This window comes from Onthophagus taurus, chromosome 10, assembly GCF_036711975.1.
Source record: "Onthophagus taurus isolate NC chromosome 10, IU_Otau_3.0, whole genome shotgun sequence".
Classification (NCBI taxonomy): Eukaryota; Metazoa; Arthropoda; class Insecta; order Coleoptera; family Scarabaeidae; genus Onthophagus; species Onthophagus taurus.
In genome coordinates, this window is record NC_091975.1 from 5,743,834 (window position 1) to 5,753,857 (window position 10,024).

Consider the following 10,024-nt stretch of genomic DNA (forward strand, 5'->3'; position numbering starts at 1 on the left):
CTGGCCAAAGAGGCAGCAAACACGCCCTTCATTGGACCCCAACCTGGATGTGGACTACAAAAAAGCCACCTAAAACAAATAATCAACAACTGGGAGGCTTCAAAGATAGCCTTACGCTGGAAAGAACTTCCAGGTCACAGACAAGCGAAGAGTATGATAACTCCGTCGCAAAACAAAACCAAAGAGGTTTTATGCCTCAGCAAAGGGGATCTAAGAACGCTCTCAGGCTACCTAACCGGCCATGTGCCCCTAAAATACCACCTCTTCCACATTGGACAAGCTGAGGATCAAACTTGTCGACTATGCAACGACGAGTCAGAAACTGCTGAACATATACTGTGCAATTGCGTCGCCAGAGGACGTCTAAGGCACAACGTCTTCGGTAAAACTCCCCTGCTACCTACATAAAGGTTCAAGACCTCAGGACAATACTAAGGTTCATTAAGGACCTACATTTGCCCTAAACCTTTGGAGGGCTAAAGTTACAATAGATCTTATAAGTCGCGGTAACGAGAGGGGCCGCCCTCCTCAGCCCGGCAGCAATAATAATAATAATAATAATAATGACAATCCGACAACAAAGTTGGGATACTTGTTGCAATTTAAAGTTAAAACGTGCTTGGGTTGGGTCCAAAATAACCCAACTCAATCACGAATCAACTTTAAACCAATTAATCCTAACACTAAAATAACAACTAAAAACCGTTCCAACCCTACTTAGCTCACATACGTGTAGTTCTTTCCTCACTTCTAGAGTAACTTGTCACAAGATATTACAAATACATTTTAAAATATTTATCCAAGTTTACGTATAAGAGTCATAAAATATGGTTGATGACACGATATAAAATGAGGCCACAAAAGCCACATATATTCATGTAGAATAATTTGCGATACGGTTACGGTCGTAGATATTCCCTACGCGAGAGTTAATTAATGATTCCCGTCAAAATGGCAGATGAAAAACAACCTGAACGCCTCCATAGGTTTCGCCCCGGTGCATTACGTGGATGCGATTACGTGTCACCGGTTTGCAGTCCATCGTATTAGCCAACCCAACCCCCGATAACCATCCCTTACCGAGGTGAATAACCCCGATGTGAAGGCGTTAAATGATTAAGCCGAATCTTTTCGTTTTTTAAATTTTTTTAAAATCTTTATGCATGATGTATGTACATGAGTTTATTGAAAAAAGAATAGGTAAATTTGCTATTAAGAAAAGTTGGGAGTCGACAGTAAAATTTAGGGAGTTGTTACTTTAACGAAGGCATTATCTGAACTTAGTAAACACCTAGGTACTTTCGGCAAGCTTTTAAGAAACTTCTCGACGCCGTAAAGCACGACGTCTCGACGCAGCAGGTATAAAATTTGCATAACTTTGAGCGGCTGTGAGTAGAGTCAGAAAGAAGGTTACGTGAGATGTGGGGAAATTGGAAAGACTCACAAAGAAAAGGTGAAGGTGCGTAAAAATTTAAGTTTTCTCTTTAAACTCAAAAAGCTTAAAAACTTGAAAAATCTTATTACCACTTTTTAACTAAAAAAAGAAGATAATGACGACGCTTTTGGGGAGAAAAGCGAGCATTTATAAAGTTTTCTGGAGATCAAAGGACGGTTGCATCGCAGAGACGTCCGTACAAACGTAGAATGGGGTTTTCCCCCGGATAAAGTGTCCAATGAAAAGGAAAACGGATTCGGGACGTCGGCAAAAACGACGGCCGACACGAAACGCTAAAAATTCCGTCCGATGCAGAAACATCCCGCTGCTTTTCGTTTCCTTTGCGGGGGCTTCACGCTGGGAAATGGGGGGGCCCGCGGCGCGGCAAATGGACTTTTTCCGCATTAGGCACTTCGCCCGCGAAAAGAATCGATTCGCGTTTTTACGCGAAATCTTATCAATCCCACGAATTTCTTGAAGCTATCTTTCCTTTTATAACCGTCATAAAATCCCATGTCAAAAAATCACATTTATAAGATAAAACAGGAAACTTTCTACTTAAAATAGAAATTAAATTTTTCTCATTCTCTGATAACTAGATGTAATTTCTAAAGAGTACAATACGTTGGCAAAAGTTCTGAGACGCCCTCATTAATATCCTGGCAGTATTACAAAGGCTCACAAGATAAATTGGCATTCCTTCTGTTGGCGTCGTGATCGTGATCCAACTAGAGAATTAATGGCTTTTTAATATATGGCGCGGCAGGATCTCGACAGATATTCGCTGAAGTAGTCGCTAGCGTAGGGTCAGCACCAATGAATACTAAGCTCTTCGATCTCCCCGAAGCGATTATAGATTTGAAAAGAACTTTTAAGTTTTATCTCTTATGATAATTAGATTTATTTTTAAACCGGTTAACATCGGGAACTAAAATCGGTAATTCTCTGATGACCCGTACTAGAACAGTCTGGGAACATCACGCCCTAATTACGCAATAAAATCTAATTTCAACCCCGGACGCCAAATGTTACCTTTTCGTGGCCCGCGCTGCGGCAGAAACCCACTAATTGATTTGTCCTGCCCTCTGCGACTGCAGAACGGACGCTGGTGCTACTCTACCCCCGAGGTCATTAAGCATAGCACGGTTATCGTCAAAATGGGAGCATAAGAATCTCTGCGACAAATTTAAACCAACTTGCTTTAATACTAACAGAGTTTAAGACTTTCCCGCGGCGCGTTACTAATTGTAACTAACGGGCGCCGTTAATTAATTTAACGTGGGCGACTTTAAAATTTTATTTATCCCATGCTCGACAAAGAACTTTCCACCGTTTTAGCTCTAGGAATAACTTAACTAGATGGGACGGTAAATAACAGTTAGAGCGAACTTATTATTTTATCAGACCGAGAAGGATTCGTGTTTCCCTCAAGCTTCTTCTTTGTTAATAGCAAAGATGAGGTAAGTTCGGGTACTTAAAACTTTCTGACGACGCTCTTCGTGTCCACCGTAATTGACAAAAGGGGCAAGAAGTTAGTAATTATAAAAAGAACGCTAGAAAACTGCTCGAATTTTAATTCATCGAATGAATTATTTTGAAATCTATTGAAATCAAGTTTTTACATGTACTTGGAAAACTCAACCTCGTTCAAATGAATTTTATTATGACTACAGCAAAACCTCGATAGAAAGATTCGGGTTTCAATTGGACGTCTCTTAAGATGGCTAAATCCAAATGTTACTAGGTCTAGTGTTAGTTCAAGTGCTAATGTTAGTTCTAGTTTTAGTTATTATTCAGTTTTAAATTTTTGCATATTTTTTATTGAACTAAAACTAGAATCATTTGGGTTTAGCCCTACGTCTCTTAAGACGGCTAAACCCGAATGTTTCTAGTTCTAGGTCTAGTGTTAGTTCTAATGCTAGTATTAGTTCTCGTTTTAGCTGTTATTGAGCGTTAGATTATTGTACATTTCTCCCTTCTCCATATTAATAGAGATTTGACTGTGTTTAAATGCTGCTAATACATATTTTATAAATAGTGTACAAATTTCTAATACGGTTCCCTTAAGAATAAGAAACTTACAAATATGATGCAATGCGATGTGATGCAATACAAGTTCAAAAAACAATACAATCTTTAAATGATACAAAAGCGGTAGGCTTTGATGAGATTCCGGTGGCCTTATTGAAGTTCGCTTCTGATGCTCTCTCTGAACCATTGAGTAATGTTATCAATTTGTCCTTTTCTATGGGCGTTTTTCCAGCAAGCCTTAAAAAGCAGTAATTAAACCATTGTATAAGAAAGGAGATCGATCGGTTTTTTCAAACTATCGTCCTATTGCGTTGATATCAGATGTTACAAAAATATTTGAAAAAATTGTATTGAGAAGAATAATGGATATTGTAATTAAAAACAAAGTACTAAATGATACCCAAAATGGGTATATAAAAGGACGATCAACGTCACGTGCAATTTTTCAGATACTTGATAAAATTACATCAGCTATCAATGAAAATGATATTACTGGTTGTATTTTTATGGACCTAACAAAAGCATTCGACTGTGTGAATCATGAAATCCTTCTGAATAAAATGGAAAAAATGGGTTTCCGCTTGATTGGTTAAAATCCTATTTACACGGCAGAAGCCAGTGTGTTATGTCATACAGCGATTCGGGAGGAGAAGTTAGGTCTGAGTGGAAAGAAGTATTTCAGGGAGTACCTCAGGGGTCAGTCTTGGGACCTTTCTTGTTTCTTCTGTACATTAATGATTTGCCTGATGTACTTGATACTTGTTTACTGGTATTATTTACGGATGATTCAACTTCTGTTGTATCTGGAAAAAGTGTCTTAGGAATGGCCAGAGAGAATTTAACAAAACTAAACAAATGGTTGTTAGGAAATAATCTACAGCTCAATATAGCAAAATCAACTTTTATGATTTTTGCAAATAAAACACCTGAGATGGAAGTAAAGTTTGGAGGACAATTACTCACCTATAAACAGGAGGTGACGTTCCTCGGTTTAAAGATGGACTGCCGCCTTTCCTGGAGTCAACACATTGATGAATATGAATTATCTCATCAACATCAAACGAGAGGCACTGAACGATTATTTTTACTACCACCGAAGACTAATTATTCTAAAATACAGAAAAGTGTTTTATATTTTTGTATAAAACTGCACAATTACTTACCGTTTGATTGGAAAGCGCTACCATCACATGTATTTAAAAAAAGATTGAAAGAATTCTTAATCGCGAAAGCTTTTTACAGGGTAGATGATTTTTTTCTCGAAAATATTTCAACCCACTAAGAAATATGTTTATTAACATCTTTTATTTTTATTTTGTACTAGATTTTTTGTATTTGAATTTGTAAATTTATTGGTATTATTTATTTATTTATTTATTTATTATTGGGACACAAACAGGGAGGATATCCCCTGTGAAGCATCCTCATAAAAACAAAGCACTTAACTACATACCAAGCAAAAAACGAGAAAAAAAAATAACAATAATTATAACGTTAACTATGAAAATAATAATAACAGCATTGATAGTTGCTAATTAAAAAAAAATTACAAAAAAAAGCGAAAAATATTATATAATTGTACTACAATACAGAAGTTAACAACTAAACGTTACGTAATAGTAATTCTCTAAATGAGCGCAACGAGAGTGCAAATAGAGTAACATGGTTGAAGTCCTGATTGTAAGTATTCAAAAGCCGAACCATAGGCGAGTTTAGATGAGCGTTCGTGTTCGATGTGCCTAAAAGGAATGTAGTATTCCGCCGCGTGAAACGCTGTGGTACATTAAAGTTCAACACAGACAGAAGATCAGGTGCGTCCAGCAAGCCATTGACCAGTTTGAAAAGAAAAATTAAGTCTGAGACTAGCCGACGCTGCCGCAGGGATAATAAGTTAAAAACCACACAGCGTCTATCGTAATCGCAATAGGGAAGATGATATTTGTAAGCCAGATAGCGTAAAAAGCGTCGTTGAACCGCTTCGATGCGATCACGATAGACCGTACATAGGATTCCACACTATGGAACCATAGGATAATACGCTATTAACAAATGCCATATAAAGGGATTTAATGCTTGTAAAATTGGTAAACTGTCTACTTATTCTGATAACAAATCGTAGGTTACGCAGGGCTTTTGCCACCATGACTTCGATGTGAAGGTGATATCTCAATTTGGCATCAAGTATAATGCCAAGATCCTTCACTCTGTCAGTAGAGATAATAGGTCTACCATTAAAGTTGTAATTAAAATTAATAGGTAAAAAAATAACGTTTCCATGTAAACGTTATTTTTTGGCATTAGTCATAGTTCAAATAAAGTTTGTTAACGCGACAGTAATCATGTAAACGATCAAGGTCCTCCTGGAGCCTTAGGCAGTCATGACTAGAGCTGAATCTAGTAAATATTTTATTATCATCCGCATAGAGCAGGAATTTGGAAAATTTAAAGCAAGAAGAAATGTCGTTTATGTAAATTAGAAATAATGTGGGCCCAAGGTGACTTCCAAAGCTGTCTTCCACGCGCGCGGAAAAGTACCTTCGAGTAAGGATTTTGAAAAAATAAGAAAAAGTGGGGTCGACAGTTCGGCAGCAAACTCCCTCAAAAGGGAAGATGGAATACCATCCGCACCAGAGCCAGAGGACTTGTCAAGATGGGTCAAAACATTGAGGACTGCGTCAGCAGAGAACCAAGGTGAAACACCCTGGCCACCGAAGACTATTGAGCGGTCAATACTACCATCTACGAAAACCGAGGCGAAATACTCTGCAAATGCACAAGAGATATCAGAACCTGAGGTCACCATTGACCCATCAACAGAAAACATAGCGGCTGGCAAGCCAGACACATCCCCTTTCCTGAACTTAACAAAGGACCAGATTCCTTTGGGATTTTCCATAACCCCCGCCTGAATCGAGTTTATAATCAGCCGCAATAAGCCTCTTAGACCTGGAGCGCAAGATAGAGAAAGCCAAGTAATCACTATTATGACGAGTAGATTTCCATTTTTTATGGTAAAGTAGCTTTTCTTTAATGACACGAATAGTTGAACGTTTGTACCAATAAGGAAAACGTTGCTTAGGCAGAAAGCGCTTAGGAACGTCTCTGTTAATTACATAATTAACGCGGTCATAGAAAACTTCAACCATGCTCTCCACACCCATCCCAGCAAAAACAGTCTGCCAATCGATACTATTTAAGAAACACTTGATAGCTCCGGAATTCGCGTTCTTAAAAAGAAAGCGAACATTCGGACCATCACTCAGACAAATGAACATGCCCGATAATAAGAATTCAAACGGTGGATGGTGGCAGTCAGGATCCACAAGTGGATCGTTGCAGAGGTGTATGCTTTCGACTCGACCGTTAGCGCATAGAACAAGATCAAGAATTCTATTATTAATATTCGATACATTATTAAATTGACTAAAATTACAATATTAATAAATGTTAAGAAAATCAATCGCGCGACGGTCGAAATTCCCTGTGGGAATTAATACATCATCTTCAAACATAGACCAAGAGATAGTTGGCATGTTGAAATCACCTATAATAACAATCATAATTTCCGGGTAAGCATCGCGCACAGCAGACACACTGGACAAAAACAGATTCAGCGCTTCATCAGCAGAAGGAGGAAGATAAACACAGCACAAAAGAAAAATTAGTTGACCGCACTGAACTTTCAACCACAAGTCCTCCGCACCACTTTGCAGACTCGGCATGGGAACGGTATGAAAGCCATGCTTCGCAGCTATAAGGACTCCGCCACCATCGCGCTTGGTGGAAGCCGTGGCATTTCTATCGCGACGATATACGGTATAAGATGAGTTGAGTAGCTCCATGTCGGATATACTATCATTAAGAAATGTTTCAGTAAGGCAGATAAAATCCGCCAATAAGGCATGTGAATTGATTGAACAAGTATTAGTCTTGGATCGTAAACCACGGACGTTCTGATAATAGAAGCTGATACCCATAAACCGTTAAAAAGTGATGGGATCAACAATAAAAACGACGAGGGCCATCTTACAATTTATTCAAGTCAGACGACGATTTGATCACCAAAATCTTCGCTCTATCATCTTTCCGCACATGGATCACGCAGCTCTTCGTCCAGATATACTTGTAGTTTTTATTTCTCGCGATTTCTCGCACCTTACTAAAGAGGTCCATGTTACGAGGCGTAAGATGTTCATTAATGTAAAGATTATCCGCAACTTCGGGAATCGACAGACAGCGGCCATTGGCACTGCGACGATATAATTTATAAATTATTATAATTAATTAATTAATGTTATTTACTTAATTGTAAAGGTTTTTTGTTTTTTTGACTGTTTTCTATGCATATAAGCATTATAGAAATAAAGGGATTTATTTATTATTAAAAACACAGAAATGTTGAACTTATAATAAAGTTGGTTCAATTGGGTCAATTTAGTTTTGGTTACAACTGATAATTGTACAGATGGTTTCAGAAGCGAGATACGACCTCCGGTGACTGCCCGATGGTGGATACTGTCGCTCTAATGACACTGTAGCGACCAACTTCGCAGTTGTTATCGCTATCGTTTCCCCTTAGCGCAGCTAACGCGAAGCACTAATCTTATCTTCGACAACATTTGGCCCGTGGAGTTAACAACCGCTACACGTTCAAGCGACATAACTAACATTCAACGGTGAAAATTTATAGTTTTTAAGACGATTTCTTGTTCAATTTTTCATAGGCGAATCTTATCGATAACGGAGATGGACGACGACGTTGGGTTAAGTTTCCATAAATTTCCTGAGGTCGTTGCAACGTCAATCTGGAAACGTAAAAGTTTATCCTTACAAATTCGGGTAATTTAAAAAAGTCGTGGGGGAATCAATGTTTTCGCGAGCGAAACTAAACCTCGGTATCACCTGGATCCAACCGGGTGTTTATTGCTGCTCAACTCGTTAGTAGTTTGGGGGGTTTAAAACAATTTTCTAAGGCGGAACTAAGTAGACGCGTAAAACCAACCCCGGGCGTTATAACGGTCTCGAGATAAACGCCCTCGCGCGTCCGACTTTAGAGTTTGGCTGTGTATTCCGTTTAAGGGTATCTAATAAAACCGTCTCTAAGACGGCGCTAACTCGGTAATACGGCCATAAAACTTCGACTACGATGTATTTGCGGGAAATATCGAATATCTTCTCGCAGGTCTGGGGTGACTTGAATTTAAATTAAACCCCCCTCCGCGTTCGTTTTAATACGGCACTACTTTCCCGTTTCTCGAGTGTCACGAGAGAATGTATTTTCAACCCAAAACTGATACGAGAAACTATAAAACCAACCTGTGCCCTATACGGCCGACTTTTTCTCCTTTCAAATTGAAACGTCACAAAGCGAATACGAGTGCGTGAGATGAAACAGGAATTTACCCTTACTGAACTATCCACCGTGTTTCCGCATTCGCACTCGGTATTCCCGAGATAAATAAGCCGCAGACAGAAGGGACACATTCCAAATTAGATTTTTTTCTCCCATTTAGGGTATTTTTCGTTCGTATTTTTTGAAGCTAAAAAGAATCATAAATCAGGGATACATTAAAAAAATAAGGGTGACAAATTACGGGGGCGACTTTTGGCCCAATTTCTCTCGTTTATTAAACTTCTTAATTGTGCGAAAGGTACAATTCGGGAACGAAAAGCTTCTTTAACAATCCCGGCAGATGTTACCTACTGAACGGGAAAGTTTAATGACTGCTTTGAGGGGATGAATTTAAATTTTTGTGGGTTATTACGTCTCGGATATTAATTATATTTGAGTTAAATATATTTTCTAAATAATACGCGGAATTTAGGTCAATACAAACAACATCACGCAAATCCATCTCTTGATAAGCCATGATTGCGTTTATACTCGTAAGCGCACACAGCTGAAATGTACTCACCATTCCAACTACCTACATCTTTAACTATAATTAGATTTTCCAACCTACAATGTTGCTAACGTATCCCACAACCCCGCCCTGCCTCAGGTGTGTTATTATAGCGCGTGCTGAAATAGCTCTTCAGCAATATAATCATACGCTCGAGTGGTAAAATAATATCACGTGAATACTAAATATGTCCTCTGTGTATCAATTTCGTTATGAGAGGTTAATTCCCAATTGTCACCTTTACTTGACATGTTACATAAAACCTTTTTAATACTCTTCATCGCAAACATTTTTACAGTAAGCACCAATCTTATCTAAAACTTAAACGATCAACAAATAGATTTCAGATACATACTTTTCCACTGGAAAACGGTGAGAAAACATCTCTTCTTACGAACGTATCAGGAATTGTCAAACCAATTTTAAACCAAATAAACGCCATGTACGCATCATCAACCACAATAAAAATCTCATCCAACCCAGAGATTATTAATCAAAAAATATTTAAGCGAAGTCTTAAAGAAAAACCGAACGCGAAAGAAAACATCTCAACAGTAATTTTATATGGTAATTTAGGCGATTTATTAGCGCTTAGTAGAAACGCAGTAAATTCGCAATCTGAATTATGTGGGATTCAAAAGATTTTGAAACGAAC